The following is a 21,808-nucleotide window of genomic DNA, read 5'->3' on the forward strand; positions in this document are numbered from 1 at the left end:
ACCCTGTCTAACCCACTACCCTGAACCACTGACCCTGTCTACAGGAACCACTGACCCTGTCTACAGGAACCACTGACCCTGTCTACAGGAACCACTGACCCTGTCTACAGGAACCACTGACCCTGTCTAGGAACCACTGAACCACTGACCCTGTCTATTTTTTTTTTCAGGAACCACTGACCCTGTCTACAGGAACCACTGACCCTGTACTGCAATGTCAGGAACCACTGACCCTGTCTACAGGAACCACTGACCCTGTCTACAGGAACCACTGAACCTGTCTATAGGAACCACTGACCCTGTCTACAGGAATCACTGACCCTGTCTAGAGGAACCACTGACCCTGTCTTCCATCAGGAACCACTGACCCTGTCTACAGGAACCACTGACCCTGTCTAAGGAACCACTGACCCTGTCTACAGGAACCACTGACCCTGTCTACAGGAACCACTGACCCTGTCTAGAGGAACCACTGACCCTGTCTATAGGAACCACTGACCCTGTCTAACAGAGAACCACTGTTCAACCCTGTCTGAGGAAAGACCACTGTCTTGCACCACTAACCCTGTCTACAGGAACCACTGACCCTGTCTACAGGAACCACTGACCCTGTCTACAGGAACCACTGACCCTGTCAACCAGGAACCACTGACCCTGTCTGCAGGAACTACTGACCCTGTCTACAGAACCACTGACCCTGTCTACAGGAACCACTGACCCTGTCTACAGGAACCACTGACCCTGTCTACAGGAACCACTGACCCTGTCCAGAAGGAACACTGACCCTGTCAGGAACCACTGACTGTCTGTCTACAGGAACCACTGACCCTGTCTACAGGAACCACTGACTGTCTGCCACTAACTAAGTGTTAACAGGAACCACTGACCTGTCTGCAGAGTGTTACAGGAACCACTGACCCTGCTAAGAGACCTGTTAACAGGAACCACTGACTGTCTGTTTCAGTGTTTCAGAACCACTAACCCTGTCTGCCACTAACCCTGTTAACAGAACCACTGACTGTCTGGAACCACTGACTGTCCGTGTGTTTCCAGGAGACCTGCTGCTATGTTAACAGGAACCACTGACTGTCTGCGATACCTGCTGTTAAGTCCAGGAACCCTGTCTGTTTCAGATACCTGTGTTAACAGGAACCACTGACTGTCTGCGTGTTTCAGATACCTGCTGCTAAGTGTTAACAGGATCTCTCATCCTAAATAAAGGTCTGAAAGTGTTCAGACCCTTTGCCATGTTGTTATGATTCAGCCCTATTCGCCCTATTCTAAAATTGATAAAAATAATACAACCAATTAATCAATCTACACACAATTTCCCATAATGACAAAAAGCCCTGAAATCAGGTTTTGGGAACTTTTGCAAATATATTAAAAATAAAACAGAGTCTTCTTGTAGCTGACCACCCGGTCAAACTGAGCAATCCCTGGGGAGAAGGGTCTTGGTCAGGGAGGTGACCAAGAACCTGATTGTCACTCTGACAGAGCTCCAGAGTTCCTCTGTGGAGATTGGAGCACCCTCCACCATGGTAAAGTGGCCAGATGGAAGCCGCTCCTCCGTAAAAGGCACATGTAGTTTGCCAAAAGGCACTTAATGGACTCCCTCAGTCAATGAGAAACAAGATTCTCTGACCCTGTGTGATGAAGCAAAGATTGAACTCTTTGCCTGATTGCCACCTGTCACATCTGGACGAAACCCAGCACCATGCCTACATTGAAGCATGTTGGTGGCATCATCATGCTGTAGGGATGTTTTTCAGTTGCAGGGATTGGGAGACGAGTCAGGATCGAGGGAAAAATGAACGGAGCAAAGTACCTGAGAGATCCTTGATGAAAACCTGCTCCAGGACCTCAGACAGGGGCAAAGCAAATTCACCTTCCAACAGGACAATGACACACAGCCAAGAAAATGCAGGAGTGGCTTAGGGACAAGTCTCTGAATGTCTTTGTGTGGCCAAGGCAGAGCCTGGAATTGAACCTGATCGAACATCTCTGGAGAGACCAAAGGTGAAAATAGCTGTGCAGTGACACTCCCCATCCAACCTCACAGAGCTTGAGAGGATATGCAGAGAAGAATGGGAGAAACTCCCCAAATACAGGTGTGCCAAGTTTATAAAGTCAAACCCAAGAAGACTCATGGTGCTTCAACAAAGCGCTAAGTAAAGGATCTGAATACTCATGTAAAGTTTCAGTTTTTCATTTGTAATAAATTTGCAAACATTTTTAAAACCCTGTTTTTGCTTTGTCTTCATGGGTTATAGCGTGTAGATTGATGACGAAAAATCAACAACAATTGAATCCATTTAAGAGTAAAGCTGAACGTAACAAAATGTTGAAGACATTCTGATTGCACTGTATGTTCGACTAGGTGGGACTCATATGACTAAAGAGGCTTCATGTACAGTTATATTAAAACACACGAGAGTCAAATGTCTCTTTTCTCAGGACTTATGATCAATGTTCTACTCCAAGACACTTTGTGGATACAGGCCAAGGTATTCAACAAGAGGTACTCAATAAAGCTGCAACTCCGTATTCATGAAAGACAGAGGAAAGAAAACATGAAATACACCGTTTCCCCTCTATTTCATTGTCAACCCTGACCTTCCACACTGCCCCCTTTAGAGGAGAGAGGTGTAGCTGTTTTTGCTGCAGAGTTTATGTCTGAGAAGTATAGAAATCTTTACTGTGGGGTCCGTCCTAAATTACGCACTATTCCCTATAGTATGTAGTGCACTACGTTTGACCAGGGCCTGTAGAAAGTTGTCTAAATGTAGAACACTATATACGATTTCCATGTACCTTTCAACTCACCCTCCTTCGTTCTCTCCTTCCATTCCCTCATCCTCCTCCCTTCCCTCCCTCCCTCCTCCTTCCTCTCTCTCTCTCTCTATCTCTCTCTCTCTCTCTCTCTCTCTCTCTCTCTCTCTCTCTCTCTCTCTCTCTCTCTCTCTCTCTCTCTCCCTCTCTCTCTCTCGCTCTCTCTCTCTCTCTCTTTCTCTCTCTCTCTGTCACCCCTTTCCCTATTCCTCCTTCCTCTCCCTCATCCTCCTCCCTTTCCTAATTCCTCTCTCTCTCTCTCTCTCTCTCTCTCTCTCTCTCTCTCTCTCTCTCTCTCTCTCTCTCTCTCTCTCTCTCACCTCTCTCTCTCTGTCTCTCTCTCTCTCTCTCGCTCTGTCTCTCTCCCTTTTCCCTATTCCTCCTCCCTTCCCTACCCTCCCCTCCTTTCTCTCTCTCTCTCTCTCTCTCTCACCCCTTTCCCTATTCCTCCATCCTCTCCCTCATCCTCCTTTCTTTCCCTCAAACTCCTTCCTTTCCCTCATCCTCCTTCCTCATCCCCCTTCCTCATCCTCCTTAATTTCCCTCATCATCCTTCTCTCCCCCTCATCCTTCTTTATTTCCTTTCCTCATCCACCTTCCTTTCCCTCAACCTCCTTCCTCTCCCTCATCCTCCTTCCTTTCCCTCATTCTCCTTCTCTCCTCCTGATCCGCCTTACTTTCCCTCATCCTCCTTCGTTCTCTAGAGTAACCAAACATATACTAACCTAACACCATCCCACCCCCTCTCCCTTCCTCCATCTTCTTCCCTTTCATCCTGGCTTCTAACCTTCCATCCATCGCTCCAGAGTGAGCAGATGTCTATATGGATGAAAGGTTCGCAGTGCGAGAGTTACTTGTGTGTGTGGTGTGTGTGTGGTGTGTGTGGTGTGTTAGGAGTCAGTGAGAGGCTGCATTGAGCCCTGAGGCCCTGAGCCTGCCTGAAGCAGTTTCTCAATTAGATCCACTGGGGAGACTAACCTAGGGAAACAGGTGAAGGACTCACACACACACACACACACACACACACACACACACACACACACACAGGCCCCCACACACACACACACACACACACGTACCGTCTATGACTGACTAGATCAACCTTTCTGTCTACACTGGGGGCAGAGGGCTTCTGAAGAGACACACACAAACGTAGCTTCAGCCTGATCTATGTGCTGTCTAGGACTGACTAGATCAACCTTACTGTCTACACAGAGAACACAGAGCCCTTCTGAAGAAACACACACACACCTGGAATATGTGGAGCCAATACACACTGACATTTTCCATCTGTGACTGACTGGTGAAACTTTAGCCTTTACCCAAGGGGCACAGAGAGCTCACACACAGGTCAGGAATCATCAACTATATAGGTTCAGCCATAGGCTGATCTTTCTTGCGGAGATGGTCAAGGGGCCGGAACAAAGATACAAATCATTTGTAGACTGCATATTGACCGCATGAAGCCTAAACAGAGATAATATTGAAGTAAAACAGCACATAGTCATTTCAAACTGTGTTTACATGTGTATAACGATCACATGTATCTCTATTATAATGATTTGGAAGAGATTTACAAATAAAATCACTCGGTGTCCAAATTCGTCACGCGGCCCCCAGTAGGTACTCAAACATACTCACGTGGACTGTCTACACATGGACACACACACACACACGCACACATACTGATCAAATAGGCTGTCTCTGTCTGTTAGTCCACATGGGAGGGAGGGAGGGACTGTCTGTGTGTGTGTGTGTGTGTGTGTGTGTGTGTGTGTGTGTGTGTGTGTGTGTGTGTGTGTGTGTGTGTGTGTGTGTGTGGCCTGTGTGTGTGGCCGCAATATGTGTGTGTGTGTGTGTGTGTGTGTGTGTGTGTGTGTGTGTGTGTGTGTGTGTGTGTGTGTGTGTGTGTGTGTGTGTGTGTGTGTGTGTGTGTGGGGGCCTGTGTGTGTGTGTGTGTGTGTGTGTGTGTGTGTGTGTGTGTATGTGTGTGTGTGTGTGTGTGCGTGCGTGTGTGTGTGGCTTTGAAGGAGTGGGTTTATTTTAATTAGCCTGGAGAAGCAGAGAGCCGTTCATATCATTTAGTGAGTTTAAACAGTGCTGTGTGACCACTCTTCTAGATTTAGAACACCATTCCAAACTACTGGTCAAACATGGATAGAAGAAAGTCTCAAAGGCACTAACTAAAATGGTGTCCCTTCTAAAAGAGGTCCTAACTCTCTAGACAGGCCTACCTGGCTCTGGCAGAGAGATGTGAGACAGATGTGTATGTAAATGTCTGGTTAGCATATTTCCATATTTAGACCAATCAAACACCGACTGTGTGGATATTATAATTTCCAAGGGCCTTATTCTGACTCCTATGGACAATGCCTGCTGAGCATAACTGAATGAGATCCAAGAGGACAGAGATGGCGATCAGCTGTTCCAGATCTAGAGAGGTACGACTCGCTCCAAATCAGTATGCATTATTTACGTCATCAATGAAGACCTTCTAGAAACACATTCCCCTCCACGCAACTCTCTACAGACAGTCATTTCCATTTTGGAAAGGGGAAGGAAAAACAAAGCAAGGATGATGGGAGGGTGGGGTGGGGGGGTGATAATAAATGAAGAAAAGAGAGAGAGAAAAGGAGGTAAGACGAGCCAATCCTCTCAAGCTGGATTTGGGGACAGATTTATGTTTTAGCCTGAAAAAATCAGGGTGTATAAATTATGCTAATCTCTTCAGAGAACATGGAAGAGATGTGATCCAAACAAGCCATTTTTTTATGGAGTGTATCGAAGAGGAGAGAAGTGGAGAGAGAGACTTAAAACAGGAGGCATTTTAAGAGGATCGGAATAATGTCATTTTGGAAAGTAGCTCCTGCTCGTATGCACTCACACACACACACACACACACACACACACACACACACACACACACACACACACACACACACACACACACACACACACACACACACACACACACACACACACACACACACACACACACACAGGCCTGCACACACACACACACGCACACACACACAGGCCCACACACACAGGACCACACACACACACACACACACACACACACACACACACACACACAGGCCCCCCACACACACACACACACAGGCCCCACACATACACACACACACACACACACACACATACACACACACACACACACACACACACACACACACACACACACACACACACACACACACACACACAGGCCCCACACACACACACACACACAGGCCACATACACACACACACACACACACACACACACACACACACACACACATACACACACACACACACACACACACAGGCCCACACACACACACACAGGCCCACACACACACAGGCCCACACACACACACACACAGGCCCCCACACACACACACACACACACACACAGGCCCACACACACACACACACACACACACACACAGGCCCACACACACACACACAGGCCCACACACACACACAAATACTCACATGCACGAACGCACTCGCACAGACAAGAGAGGAGTCGACATCGTCAACACCTGATTAAGACTCTGCAGGAGCGAGGAAGAGGAGCTAGTGAAACAGATGGATGAGGAGGAGGGAGAAAAAGGGAAATCAGTGAAGCAGTCTGGAAATCCCTTAGATCCACAGAATGTGGCACGACAATTCTGAAAGACGATGCAGAGAACCGGCGTTGCCAGAGCGTTCTACAGACATGACAACTGCATGTTGAAGATTCTAAAATAGAATATACAATGTTGCCAGAACGTTCTACAGACAAGACAACTGCATGTTGAAGATTCTAAAATAGAATACAATGTTGCCAGAACGTTCTCAAGACAACTGCATGTTAATAAGGATCGGCGTTCCATCAACGGGACAGTGGTAAATCATGCAGCGCGTTTTATCAAGATCGCAGATTTTAGAGTAACAACAAATGTCGGTACATAGAAGTGTCTTATATCGGCTAAAGCTTCAATTCTTGTTAATATAACTGCACTGTCAATTTACCGTAGCTATTACTGAGAACAGATTCCATGCTATTGTTGGAGAGGCTCCTAACAACAAAACACTTTTTCAACGCGATAGTTTTGATAAATCCACCTCTGAAGGTGAAAGGTGTACTTACATTCTGAAATCTTGCTCTGATTTATCATCCAAAAGGGTCCCAGGGATAACATGAAGTATTTTGTTAGATAAAATCATTTTAATATCTAAAAAGGTCCATATATGTTGCTTGAACGTTCTACATACAACTGCATGTTGCCTAACAATATTGGTTATATTCATATGTATATAATGTTATTACTCTAGGTCACCTTTATTACAGTCACCTTTATTATAGTCACCTTTATAATAGTCACCGTTATTACAGTCACCTTTATTATAGTCACCTTTATTACAGTCACCTTAATTACAGTCACCTTTATTACAGTCACCTTTATTATAGTCACCTTTATTACAGTCACCTTAATTACAGTCACCTTTATTAGAGTCACCTTTATTACAGTCACATTTATTACAGTCACCTTTATTAGAGTCACCTTTATTATAGTCACCGTTATTATAGTCACCTTTATTAAAGTCCCCTTTATTATAGTCACCTTTATTACAGTCACCTTTATAACAGTCACCTTTATTATAGTCACCTTTATTACAGTCACCTTTATAATAGTCACCTTTATTATAGTCACCTTTATTACATTCACCTTTATTATAGTCACCTTTATTACAGTCACCTTTATAATAGTCACCTTTATTATAGTCAACTTTATTATAGTCACCTTTATTACAGTCACCTTTATTACAGTCACCTCTATTATTGTCACCTTTATTACAGTCACCTTTATTATAGTCACCTTTATTACAGTCACCTTAATTACAGTCACCTTTATTAGAGTCACCTTTATTGCAGTCACCTTTATTACAGTCACCTTTATTATAGTCACCTTTATTACAGTCACCTTTATTACAGTCACCTTTATTACAGTCACCTTTATTATAGTCACCTTTATTACAGTCACCTTTATTACAGTCACCTTTATTATAGTCACCTTTATTACAGTCACCTTTATTATAGTCACCTTTATTACAGTCACCTTTATTACAGTCACCTTTATTACAGTCACCTTTATTATAGTCACCTTTATTACAGTCACCTTTATTATAGTCACCTTTATTACAGTCACCTTTATTATATTCACCTTTATTACAGTCACCTTTATTTCAGTCACCTTTATTACAGTCAACCTTTTTTCGACAAGTACATTTAAACACACTCAGAAGTGTACTTGGTGATATGGTGCTGCTGGTGATAGACACCATTTAGAGACTGAAAACAGACAGATGAATGTACACAGAGTTGACATGATATACAAACTAGATGGAACGAACATGAAGAGTTAGTAGAACATGCCTCCATGCCCAGGAGACTGTGTTTGCTAATGGAGGTTAGCAGAGGTGAAGGTCAACATACAACGTGTGGGACTGAACTCTCCAAAAGCAGCCTGCTTTCTAATATTGACATGTTGTCATTAACAGACATCCGCTCGCCCATCCGTCAACTTTCAGAGGTCTCTTCTGTTTATCTCCAGTTCATTTCAATAATCCAGTTCAATTTAAACGACTTGACTTTATTCATTAATAACTCAAAATAAATAACTTGCCCCCCCAGTTCGTTGTGTTTGTGTGTGCGTCTGTCTGTGTGTGTGTGTTTGTGTGTGTGTGTGCGTCTGTCTGTGTGTGTGTGTTTGTGTGTGTGTGTCTGTCTGTGTGTGTGTGTTTGTGTGTGTGTGTGCGTCTGTCTGTGTGTGTGTGTTTGTGTGTGTGTGTCTGTCTGTGTGTGTGTGTTTGTGTGTGTGTGTGTGTGTGTGTGTGTGTGTATACATTATCATTGTTATTGCAACACTAGCGACCTCAATTAAATTTAGAGGCTGTTTTCCATGAGCTTTTAAACTGCTGAGACCTCCTCCACAGGGCTTAATCCTACAACCCACAATGGACCCACAACACACACACACACACACACACACACACACACACACACACACACACACACACACACACACACACACACACATCCTCATCCGATGAAAGTCAGGCATTATAGGGGGTGGTTCACTAACCTAATGTCATTGTTTTTCTCTCTCCTACTGAGACGTGTGGTCTCCATCAGGTCATTATAGGACGATGAGGCTGTACGAAACTGGAATGATAGTGTCTATACTCTAATCCTATATCTATAGCCTGGGGCCTTGTTCGGTACTTGATAGAGGACTAGAGCCTTTAACAAGAAACCCCATGGACCCTGGTCTAAAGTAGTGTATTATATAGGGAATAGGATGGTAGGACCCTGGTCTAAAGTAGTGTATTATATAGGGAATGGGATGGTAGGACCCTGGTCTAAAGTAGTGTATTATATAGGCAATGGGATGGTAGGACCCTGGTCTAAAGTAGTGTATTATATAGGGAATGGGATGGTAGGACCCTGGTCTAAATTAGTGTATTATATAGGGAATGGGATGGTAGGACCCTGGTCTAAAGTAGTGTATTATATAGGGAATGGGATGGTAGGACCCTGTTCTAAAGTAGTGTATTATATAGGGAATGGGATGGTAGGACCCTGTTCTAAAGTAGTGTATTATATAGGGAATGGGATGGTAGGACCCTGTTCTAAAGTAGTGTATTATAATGGGATGGTAGGACCCTGTTCAAAGTAGTGTATTATATAGGGAATGGGATGGTAGGACCCTGTTCTAAAGTAGTGTATTATATAGGGGAATGGGATGGTAGGACCCTGGTCTAAAGTAGTGTATTATATAGGGAATGGGATGGTAGGACCCTGGTCTGACAGTTTTGTGTACAGCCTTATAGGAATGGGATGGTAGGACCCATGTTCTCAAAGTAGTGCCTCAGATGACGTTTGGAAATATTCACACCCCTTGACCTTTTCCACATTTTGTTACGTTACAGCCTTATTCTAAATGCATTAATAAAAATATGGGCCTCATCAATCTACACACATACCCCACAATGACATCACAATACCCCACAATGACATCACAATACCCCATAATGACATCACAATACCCCATAATGATGAATCTACCCCATAACACCCCATAATGATGAATCTACCCCATAACACCCCATAAGGATGAATCTACCACATAATATTCATAATGACAATAATAATATTCATAATAATAATAATATTCGTAATGATGAAACAAAAACATTATTTTACACAGTTTTTGCAACCTTATGAATTATTTAAAAACAGAAACAAATAATTTACAGAAGTATTCAAACCTTTTGCTCTGAGACTCGATATTGAACTCAGGTGCATCCTGATTGCATTGATCATCCTTGAGATGTTTATTCAACTTGTTTGGAATCCAACTGTGGTTAATTCAATTGATTGGACATCATTTGGAAAGGCGCACACCTGTTTATTTAAGGTCTCACAGTTGACAGTGCATGTCGGAGCAATAATCAAGCTATGAGTTCGAAGGAATTATCCGTTGAGCTCCGAAACAGAAATGGGTTAATAGGCACAGAGCTGTCAGCCTCCTGGGTGGCACAGTGGTCTAAGGTACTGCATCGCAGTGCTAGCTGTGCCACCAGAGATCTGGTTTTGAGCCCAGGCTCTGTCGCACCCGACCGCGACTGGGAGGCCCATGGGGCGGCGCACAATTGGCCCAGCATCGTCCGGGTTAGGGAAGGTTTGGCGGTGGGGATATCCTTGTCTCATCGTGCACTAGCGACTCCTGGCGGGCCGGGCGCAGTGCACGCTCACCAGGTCGCCAGGTGTATGGTATTTCCTCTGACACATTGGTGCGGCTGGCTTCCGGTACCAAAACATTTCTGCGGCATTGAAGGTCCACAAGAACACAGTGGCCTCCATCATTCTTAAATGGAAGAAGTTTGGAACCACCAGACTCTTCCTAGAGCTGACCACCTGGCCAAACTGAGCAATCGGGGGAGAAGGGCCTTGGTCAGGGGAGGTGACCAAGAACCAATGGTCACTCTGACAGAGCTCCAGAGTTCTTCTGTGGAGATGGGAGAACCTTCCAGAAGGACAAACATATCTACAGCACTCCACCAATCAGACCTTTATGGTAAAGTGGCCAGGGGAAGCAACTCCTCAGTAAAGGAACATGACAGCCAATTTGGAGTTTGTCAAGAGGCACCTAAAGGACTTCCAGACCATAAGAAACACGGTTCTCTGGTCTGATGAAACCAAGAAGTCTGGACAAACCCTGGCACCATCCCTACAGTGAAGCATGGTGGTGGTAGCATCATGCTGTGGGAAAGTTTTTCAGTGGCAGGGATTGGGAGACTAGTCAGGATCGAGGGAAAGATGAACGGAGAAATGTACAGAGAGATCCTTGATGAAGACCTGCTCCAGGACCTCAGACAGGGGCAAAGCTTCACCTTCCAACAGGACAACGACACTAAGCACACAGCCAAGACAATGCAGGAGTGGCTTCGTGACAAGTCTCTAAATGTCTTTGAGTGGCCCAGCCAGAGCCTGGAATTGAACCTGATCAAACATCTCTGGAGAGACCTGACAATAGTTGTGCAGCGACGCTCCCCATCCAACCTGACTGAGGTTGAGAGGATCTACAGAGAAGAATGGGAGAAACTCCCCAAAAACAAGTGTGCCAGGAAGACTGGAGGCTGTAATGGCTGCCAAAGGTGCTTCAACAAAGTACTTCGTAAATGGTCTGAATACTTATGCAATTGTGATATTTCAGTTTTTTTATATTTAATATGTTTGCAAAAAAACAATTGAAAAACTATTTTTGATTGGTCATTGTAGGATATTGTGTGTAGATTGATGAGGGGCAAAAAAAAACTATTGAATACATGTTATAATAAGGCTGTAACGTGGAAAAAGTCAAGGTGTCTGAACACTTTCCGAACAGGAATAGAGTGCCATAGGGCCTGGTCTAACGTAGTGCATTATATAGGGGACGTGGTGTTGTTTGGGATGCAGGCTGTGTCTGGTTAAATGTTTACTGAACAGGAATAGAGTGCCATAGGGCCTGGTCTAACGTAGTGCATTATATAGGGACGTGGTGTTGTTTGGGATGCAGGCTGTGTCTGGTTAAATGTTTACTGAACAGGAATAGAGTGCCATAGGGCCTGGTCTAACGTAGTGCATTATATAGGGGACGTGGTGTTGTTTGGGATGCAGGCTGTGTCTGGTTAAATGTTTACTGAACAGGAATAGAGTGCCATAGGGCCTGGTCTAACGTAGTGCATTATATAGGGGACGTGGTGTTGTTTGGGATGCAGGCTGTGTCTGGTTAAATGTTTACTGAACAGGAATAGAGTGCCATAGGGCCTGGTCTAACGTAGTGCATTATATAGGGACGTGGTGTTGTTTGGGATGCAGGCTGTGTCTGGTTAAATGTTTACTGAACAGGAATAGAGTGCCATAGGGCCTGGTCTAACGTAGTGCATTATATAGGGGACGTGGTGTTGTTTGGGATGCAGGCTGTGTCTGGTTAAATGTTTACTGAACAGGAATAGAGTGCCATAGGGCCTGGTCTAACGTAGTGCATTATAGGGGACGTGGTGTTGTTTGGGATGCAGGCTGTGTCTGGTTAAATGTTTACTGAACAGGAATAGAGTGCCATAGGGCCTGGTCTAACGTAGTGCATTATATAGGGAACGTGGTGTTGTTTGGGATGCAGGCTGTGTCTGGTTAAATGTTTACTGAACAGGAATAGAGTGCCATAGGGCCTGGTCTAACGTCGTGCATTATATAGGGGACGTGGTGTTGTTTGGGATGCAGGCTGTGTCTGGTTAAATGTTTACTGAACAGGAATAGAGTGCCATAGGGCCTGATCTAACGTAGTGCATTATATAGGGGCGTGGTGTTGTTTGGGATGCAGGCTGTGTCTGGTTAAATGTTTACTGAACAGGAATAGAGTGCCATAGGGCCTGGTCTAACGTAGTGCATTATATAGGGAACGTGGTGTTGTTTGGGATGCAGGCTGTGTCTGGTTAAATGTTTACTGAACAGGAATAGAGTGCCATAGGGCCTGGTCTAACGTAGTGCATTATATAGGGGACGTGGTGTTGTTTGGGATGCAGGCTGTGTCTGGTTAAATGTTTACTGAACAGGAATAGAGTGCCATAGGGCCTGGTCTAACGTAGTGCATTATATAGGGAACGTGGTGTTGTTTGGGATGCAGGCTGTGTCTGGTTAAATGTTTACTGAACAGGAATAGGTGCCATAGGGCCTGGTCTAACGTAGTGCATTATATAGGGACGTGGTGTTGTTTGGGATGCAGGCTGTGTCTGGTTAAATGTTTACTGAACAGGAATAGAGTGCCATAGGGCCTGGTCTAACGTCGTGCATTATATAGGGGACGTGGTGTTGTTTGGGATGCAGGCTGTGTCTGGTTAAATGTTTACTGAACAGGAATAGAGTGCCATAGGGCCTGGTCTAACGTAGTGCATTATATAGGGGACGTGGTGTTGTTTGGGATGCAGGCTGTGTCTGGTTAAATGTTTACTGAACAGGAATAGAGTGCCATAGGGCCTGGTCTAACGTAGTGCATTATATAGGGGACGTGGTGTTGTTTGGGATGCAGGCTGTGTCTGGTTAAATGTTTACTGAACAGGAATAGAGTGCCATAGGACCTGGTCCTAACGTAGTGCATTATATAGGGGGACGTGGTGTTGTTTGGGATGCAGGCTGTGTCTGGTTAAATGTTTACTGAACAGGAATAGAGTGCCATAGGGCCTGATCTAACGTAGTGCATTATAGGGGACGTGGTGTTGTTTGGGATGCAGGCTGTGTCTGGTTAAATGTTTACTGAACAGGAATAGAGTGCCATAGGGCCTGGTCTAACGTAGTGCATTATATAGGGACGTGGTGTTGTTTGGGATGCAGGCTGTGTCTGGTTAAATGTTTACTGAACAGGAATAGAGTGCCATAGGACCTGGTCTAACGTAGTGCATTATAGGGGCGTGGTGTTGTTTGGGATGCAGGCTGTGTCTGGTTAAATGTTTACTGAACAGGAATAGAGTGCCATAGGGCCTGGTCTAACGTAGTGCATTATATAGGGGGCGTGGTGTTGTTTGGGATGCAGGCTGTGTCTGGTTAAATGTTTACTGAACAGGAATAGAGTGCCATAGGGCCTGGTCTAACGTAGTGCATTATATAGGGGGCGTGGTGTTGTTTGGGATGCAGGCTGTGTCTGGTTAAATGTTTACTGAACAGGAATAGAGTGCCATAGGGCCTGGTCTAACGTAGTGCATTATATAGGGGACGTGGTGTTGTTTGGGATGCAGTCTGTGTCTGGTTAAATGTTTACTGAACAGGAATAGAGTGCCATAGGGCCTGGTCTAACGTAGTGCATTATATAGGGGACGTGGTGTTGTTTGGGATGCAGTCTGTGTCTGGTTAAATGTTTACTGAACAGGAATAGAGTGCCATAGGGCCTGGTCTAACGTAGTGCATTATATAGGGGACGTGGTGTTGTTTGGGATGCAGGCTGTGTCTGGTTAAATGTTTACTGAACAGGAATAGAGTGCCATAGGGCCTGGTCTAACGTAGTGCATTATATAGGGGACGTGGTGTTGTTTGGGATGCAGGCTGTGTCTGGTTAAATGTTTACTGAACAGGAATAGAGTGCCATAGGGCCCCTGGTCTAACGTAGTGCATTATATAGGGGACGTGGTGTTGTTTGGGATGCAGGCTGTGTCTGGTTAAATGTTTACTGAACAGGAATAGAGTGCCATAGGGCCTGGTCTAACGTAGTGCATTATATAGGGAACGTGGTGTTGTTTGGGATGCAGGCTGTGTCTGGTTAAATGTTTACTGAACAGGAATAGAGTGCCAACGTAGGGCCTGGTCTAAATGTTTACTGAACCGGAATAGTGCATTATATAGGGGCGTGGTGTTGTTTGGGATGCAGGCTGTGTCTGGTTAAATGTTTACTGAACAGGAATAGAGTGCCATAGGGCCTGGTCTAACGTAGTGCATTATATAGGGGGCGTGGTGTTGTTTGGGATGCAGGCTGTGTCTGGTTAAATGTTTACTGAACAGGAATAGAGTGCCATAGGGCCTGGTCTAACGTAGTGCATTATATAGGGGACGTGGTGTTGTTTGGGATGCAGGCTGTGTCTGGTTAAATGTTTACTGAACAGGAATAGAGTGCCATAGGGCCTGGTCTAACGTAGTGCATTATATAGGGGACGTGGTGTTGTTTGGGATGCAGGCTGTGTCTGGTTAAATGTTTACTGAACAGGAATAGAGTGCCATAGGGCCTGGTCTAACGTAGTGCATTATATAGGGAACGTGGTGTTGTTTGGGATGCAGGCTGTGTCTGGTTAAATGTTTACTGAACAGAATAGAGTGCCATAGGGCCTGGTCTAACGTAGTGCATTATATAGGGAGCGTGGTGTTGTTTGGGATGCAGGCTGTGTCTGGTTAAATGTTTACTGAACAGGAATAGAGTGCCATAGGGCCTGGTCTAACGTAGTGCATTATATAGGGAACGTGGTGTTGTTTGGGATGCAGGCTGTGTCTGGTTAAATGTTTACTGAACAGGAATAGAGTGCCATAGGGCCTGGTCTAACGTAGTGCATTATATAGGGGCGTGGTGTTGTTTGGGATGCAGGCTGTGTCTGGTTAAATGTTTACTGAACAGGAATAGAGTGCCATAGGGCCTGGTCTAACGTAGTGCATTATATAGGGAGCGTGGTGTTGTTTGGGATGCAGGCTGTGTCTGGTTAAATGTTTACTGAACAGGAATAGAGTGCCATAGGGCCTGGTCTAACGTAGTGCATTATATAGGGGACGTGGTGTTGTTTGGGATGCAGGCTGTGTCTGGTTAAATGTTTACTGAACAGGAATAGAGTGCCATAGGGCCTGGTCTAACGTAGTGCATTATATAGGGGACGTGGTGTTGTTTGGGATGCAGGCTGTGTCTGGTTAAATGTTTACTGAACAGGAATAGAGTGCCATAGGGCCTGGTCTAACGTAGTGCATTATATAGGGGCGTGGTGTTGTTTGGGATGCAGGCTGTGTCTGGTTAAATGTTTACTGAACAGGAATAGAGTGCCATAGGGCCTGGTCTAACGTAGTGCATTATATAGGGACGTGGTGTTGTTTGGGATGCAGGCTGTGTCTGGTTAAATGTTTACTGAACAGGAATAGAGTGCCATAGGGCCTGGTCTAACGTAGTGCATTATATAGGGGACGTGGTGTTGTTTGGGATGCAGGCTGTGTCTGGTTAAATGTTTACTGAACAGGAATAGAGTGCCATAGGGCCTGGTCTAACGTAGTGCATTATATAGGGGACGTGGTGTTGTTTGGGATGCAGGCTGTGTCTGGTTAAATGTTTACTGAACAGGAATAGAGTGCCATAGGGCCTGGTCTAACGTAGTGCATTATATAGGGACGTGGTGTTGTTTGGGATGCAGGCTGTGTCTGGTTAAATGTTTACTGAACAGGAATAGAGTGCCATAGGGCCTGGTCTAACGTAGTGCATTATATAGGGACGTGGTGTTGTTTGGGATGCAGGCTGTGTCTGGTTAAATGTTTACTGAACAGGAATAGAGTGCCATAGGGCCTGGTCTAACGTAGTGCATTATATAGGGGGCGTGGTGTTGTTTGGGATGCAGGCTGTGTCTGGTTAAATGTTTACTGAACAGGAATAGAGTGCCATAGGGCCTGGTCTAACGTAGTGCATTATATAGGGAACGTGGTGTTGTTTGGGATGCAGGCTGTGTCTGGTTAAATGTTTACTGAACAGGAATAGAGTGCCATAGGGCCTGGTCTAACGTAGTGCATTATATAGGGAACGTGGTGTTGTTTGGGATGCAGGCTGTGTCTGGTTAAATGTTTACTGAACAGGAATAGAGTGCCATAGGGCCTGGTCTAACGTAGTGCATTATATAGGGGACGTGGTGTTGTTTGGGATGCAGGCTGTGTCTGGTTAAATGTTTACTGAACAGGAATAGAGTGCCATAGGGCCTGGTCTGGTAGTGCATTATATAGGGGACGTGGTGTTGTTTGGGATGCAGGCTGTGTCTGGTTAAATGTTTACTGAACAGGAATAGAGTGCCATAGGGCCTGGTCTAACGTAGTGCATTATATAGGGGACGTGGTGTTGTTTGGGATGCAGTGTGTCTGGTTAAATGTTTACTGGATGCAGGCTGTGTCTGGTTGTTGTTTGGGAATGTTTGGTTAAATGTTTACTGAACAGGAATAGAGTGCCATAGGGCCCCTGGTCTAGCATTGGTGCATTATATAGGGAACGTGGTGTTGTTTGGGATGCAGGCTGTGTCTGGTTAAATGTTTACTGAACAGGAATAGAGTGCCATAGGGCCTGGTCTAACGTAGTGCATTATATAGGGACGTGGTGTTGTTTGGGATGCAGGCTGTGTCTGGTTAAATGTTTACTGAACAGGAATAGAGTGCCATAGGGCCTGGTCTAACGTAGTGCATTATATAGGGAACGTGGTGTTGTTTGGGATGCAGGCTGTGTCTGGTGAAATGTTTACTGAACAGGAATAGAGTGCCATAGGGCCTGGTCTAACGTAGTGCATTATGTAGGAACGTGGTGTTGTTTGGGATGCAGGCTGTGTCTGGTTAAATGTTTACTGAACAGGAATAGAGTGCCATAGGGCCTGGTCCCTAACGTCGTGCATTATACGTGGTGTTTGGGATGTGTGTCATTATGTAGGTGCCAACGGTGGTAAGTTGTTTGGGATGCAGGCTGTGTCTGGTTAAATGTTTACTGAACAGGAATAGAGAGTGCCATAGGGCCTGGTCTAACGTAGTGCATTATGTAGGGAACGTGGTGTTGTTTGGGATGCAGGCTGTGTCTGGTTAAATGTTTACTGAACAGGAATAGAGTGCCATAGGGCCTGGTCTAACGTAGTGCATTATGTAGGGAACGTGGTGTTGTTTGGGATGCAGGCTGTGTCTGGTTAAATGTTTACTGCATTCAGTAACTTTCTATTCCAAACATCTTATCAAAGAAGATTAAAGGCTTTAGTGTGGAGACTCTATCTATTGTTATGCGATGTTAATAGTACTATCTTCCACTCTGTTAATGTGTAAAGACGACCAGGATTGGTAGCCTAGATTGCTATCAAAATATCTCGCGTAGAAAATCATCCGGATATTTCTAAAATGAAAAGCATAGCTTAAGAGGCTTTGTCCACTAGTGTTATGTGGTACATCTTAATGTGAACGTTACAACTGTCAATCCTAATATCATAAATGGTGGTGTTTCTGGCGTACAGCAGCTTTCTAGTAACAACTAGACAGGATAACAACATGGTTGAAAGGGGCAAAACACACTTTATGACTGTAACACTAAGTGTGCGTTACAAATGGAACCCTATTCCCTACATAGTGCATACCTAACACTAGGGATATAGGCAACAGTAGTGCACTACGTAGGGATATGATGCAACTTGGGATGCATTCTAAGTCTTACTGTAATAACATAACTCCTTTGACTCTAGGATCTGATGGACTGATCCTCTCTGATCCCATTGTTCCTTCTGTACTACGTTTGTGTGAACACTGCTTGTGTTTGCGTTGTGCGTATGTGTAATGTCTCCACGTTCCTGGGAATATAATGTAAAAGCCTTCTCTGGATTAGATACCCCCCCCACACACACACACTCACACACACACACTCACACTCACACTCACTCACACACACACACACACTCACACTCACACTCACACACACACACACACACACACTCACACACACACACACTCACACACACACTCACACTCACACACACAGGAGACAAAACAACTGGACTGAATGATGTGTGATGTTCCTGCGGATTAACTTCCAAGATTAAAAACGATACCTCTCCTCCTTTATCTCTTTATGTTAATCTCTCTCTCTCTCGTCTGATTAAATTGATAAGTAGTGTTTTGTTTTGTCTCTGGATATATTGACCTTCTCCTTGTCTTTTTCTCGCCCTGCATTTTGTGAGTCCACCGTTCCAATATTGTTGATGCAGTACAACCTGGCAACAAGACAAAAAAGGTACTTTTTTGTCAAATCGAATGAAAAATCAAATCAAATTCTGTTCATGGCATTCTCCGGACACAACTGGTGTCAACTGACAGTGAAAGCTACCTTTTCCAATGATAAAAAATGATAGTAAGTAGTAACCCAGGAAAAAGCTTAAATACACAAGAATGGAGCTGTATACAGGAAGTACCAGTGGACCAGATCAATGTGGAGCTATATACAGGAAGTAACAGTACCAGATCAATGTGGAGCTGTATACAGAAGTAACAGTTCCAGATCAATGTGGAGCTGTATACAGGAAGTAACAGTACCTTGATCAATGTGGAGCTGTATACAGGAAGTAACAGTACCAGATCAATGTGGAGCCATATACAGGAAGTAACAGTACCAGATCAATGTGGAGCTATATACAGGAAGTAACAGTACCAGATCAATGTGGAGCTGTATACAGGAAGTAACAGTACCTTGATCGATGTGGAGCTGTATACAGGAAGTAGCAGTACCAGATCAATGTGGAGCCATATACAGGAAGTAACAGTACCAGATCAATGAGCCATATACAGGAAGTAACAGTACCAGATCAATGTGGAGCTGTATACAGGATGTACCAGTACCAGATCAATGTGGAGCTGTATACAGGAAGTAACAGTACCAGATCAATGTGGAGCTGTATACAGGAAGAACCAGTACCAGATCAATGTGGAGCTACATACAGGAAGTGCCAGTACCAGATCAATGTGAAGCTACATACAGGAAGTAACAGTACCAGATCAATGTGAAGCTACATACAGGAGGTGCCAGTACCAGATCAATGTGGAGCTACATACAGGAAGTGCCAGTACCAGATCAATGTGGAGCTACATACAGGAAGTGCCAGTACCAGATCAATGTGGAGCTACATACAGGAAGTGCCAGTACCAGATCAATGTGGAGCTACATACAGGAAGTGCCAGTGCCAGATCACCAGAAGTCAATCAATGTGGAGCTACATACAGGAAGTGCCAGTACCAGATCAATGTGGAAGTGCCAGTACCAGATCAATGTGGAGCTATACAGGAAGTGCCAGTACCAGATCAATGTGGAGCTACATACAGGAAGTGCCAGTGCCAGATCAATGTGGAGCGATATACAGGAAGTGCCAGCACCAGATCAATGTGGAGCTACATACAGGAAGTGCCAGTACCAGATCAATGTGAACCTACATACAGGAAGTGCCAGTACCAGATCAATGTGGACCTATATACAGGAAGTGCCAGTACCAGATCAATGTGGAGCTACATACAGGAAGTGCCAGTACCAGATCAATGTGAACCTACATACAGGAAGTGCCAGTACCAGATCAATGTGAACCTACATACAGGAAGTGCCAGTACCAGATCAATGTGGAGCTACATACAGGAGGTGCCAGTACCAGATCAATGTGGAGCTACAGTGGTTCCTCCTTTAAAAGGTGTGAGCTTGCACCAGCGCCACGGCTTCATTGCTCCAGACCGCCACAAGGGGGAGTTAGAGGACTCATTATGTATTCGGGTACCAAGGTCTTTTTATTACCAATCATATCGAGTGGTTCCAATAACCAATTTTGACGCGAGCCACCCTTGCCTTGGCGGAGTTCTTCATCAAAGATGCCTGACAAAACATTATGGTGGACATTACAGTAAGTCGTTATAACGTCATACTGAGTCAAGCAAGACATGTACATTTGATAGGAATATGTTAGTTCATGTAGAGACAAATGTTTGTGCATATTAATAAATTAATTTACAAAAATCGAAATTTTGCTAGTTATCTGACTAGCTAACATTAGCCAGCTAGCTAGTGTTAGGAGAAATAATTTGTAATTCGTGTTTTTTAATGTTTTAGGGACTCCTGAGAAAAGCAGCAAACCAGGCTGTGGTCTTGTGAAAGGAGCCTTGCCTTTGTGGAGTTGTAAAGAATCTCGCTAGCTAAAGCATTTACTGCAAATCCAATGTACAATTGTATAAGCTTGCCTTGCAATGCTGCTGAAGTAACATAGCTGGCTAACTATTTACTTGGTTATTGTGTAGTAGAGGAGGATAAAAATAACTGTATTCCTATGGATATTTCTATATGTAATGTTCAGAATCAAAGTGATTCACCTTGCTGAATATAGGTTTCTCTTGTTTTGGTATGTTTGTTTTATTGCTGTTATTGGTCTGGTTAATTGTGTTTTATGCTTAATCTCGTTCTGATCACATACGCTGTGCAGTTTAATAGTTGTGTAGCCGATGGACCCTAAAACGTTAGGTTCTGAACTAATATTCATACCATTCTATGAACCTCAGCTATCATAGTTGTTGTATCAACTTCAAGTCTGAATGGCATTAATGAAGCCTATGGATTGAGTAGAATATAATAACTGTATTGTGCCAAGGATGCAAGTCCTATATACACATGTACTGTAGTTATTACCAGGCATGAGACTCCCACATTGTAGCCTGTACATTGAATATATTCACTGATCATGTAACTCTTCCTTGGCAAATAAAGGTGTGGTTCAGGTATGAATCTCTGAGACATTCATTTTCAGTCATATCAAACTCCATTCTTTGAATGATGCTGTGTCTGCATGTATGTATTACAATTATACAGTTCAACAGTGTTGACCACTCCTGCTCCTGGGACATCAATGATTACACATTGTAACTATGCAACAGACTACAAACATGATTGATTTGTAATTCACATATACAGAAAAAAAACGATGCACATCTAACTCCCTTCATCTGCATTGATCTGAGGACACAGGATAGTATTTCAATGAGATACTTCATTTCAACCAGTGGAGAATGTGAAACGCTTAACTGAAAGAAGTTCATAGTCCAGGTGTTACAAATAAGTAAACGCATTATAATTATGATAATTGTAACATTATAAATACATGTTAAATCTGTACTTCAATGCACAGA

The sequence above is a fragment of the Oncorhynchus nerka genome, linkage group LG18, assembly GCF_034236695.1.
Source record: "Oncorhynchus nerka isolate Pitt River linkage group LG18, Oner_Uvic_2.0, whole genome shotgun sequence".
Taxonomy (NCBI): Eukaryota; Metazoa; Chordata; class Actinopteri; order Salmoniformes; family Salmonidae; genus Oncorhynchus; species Oncorhynchus nerka.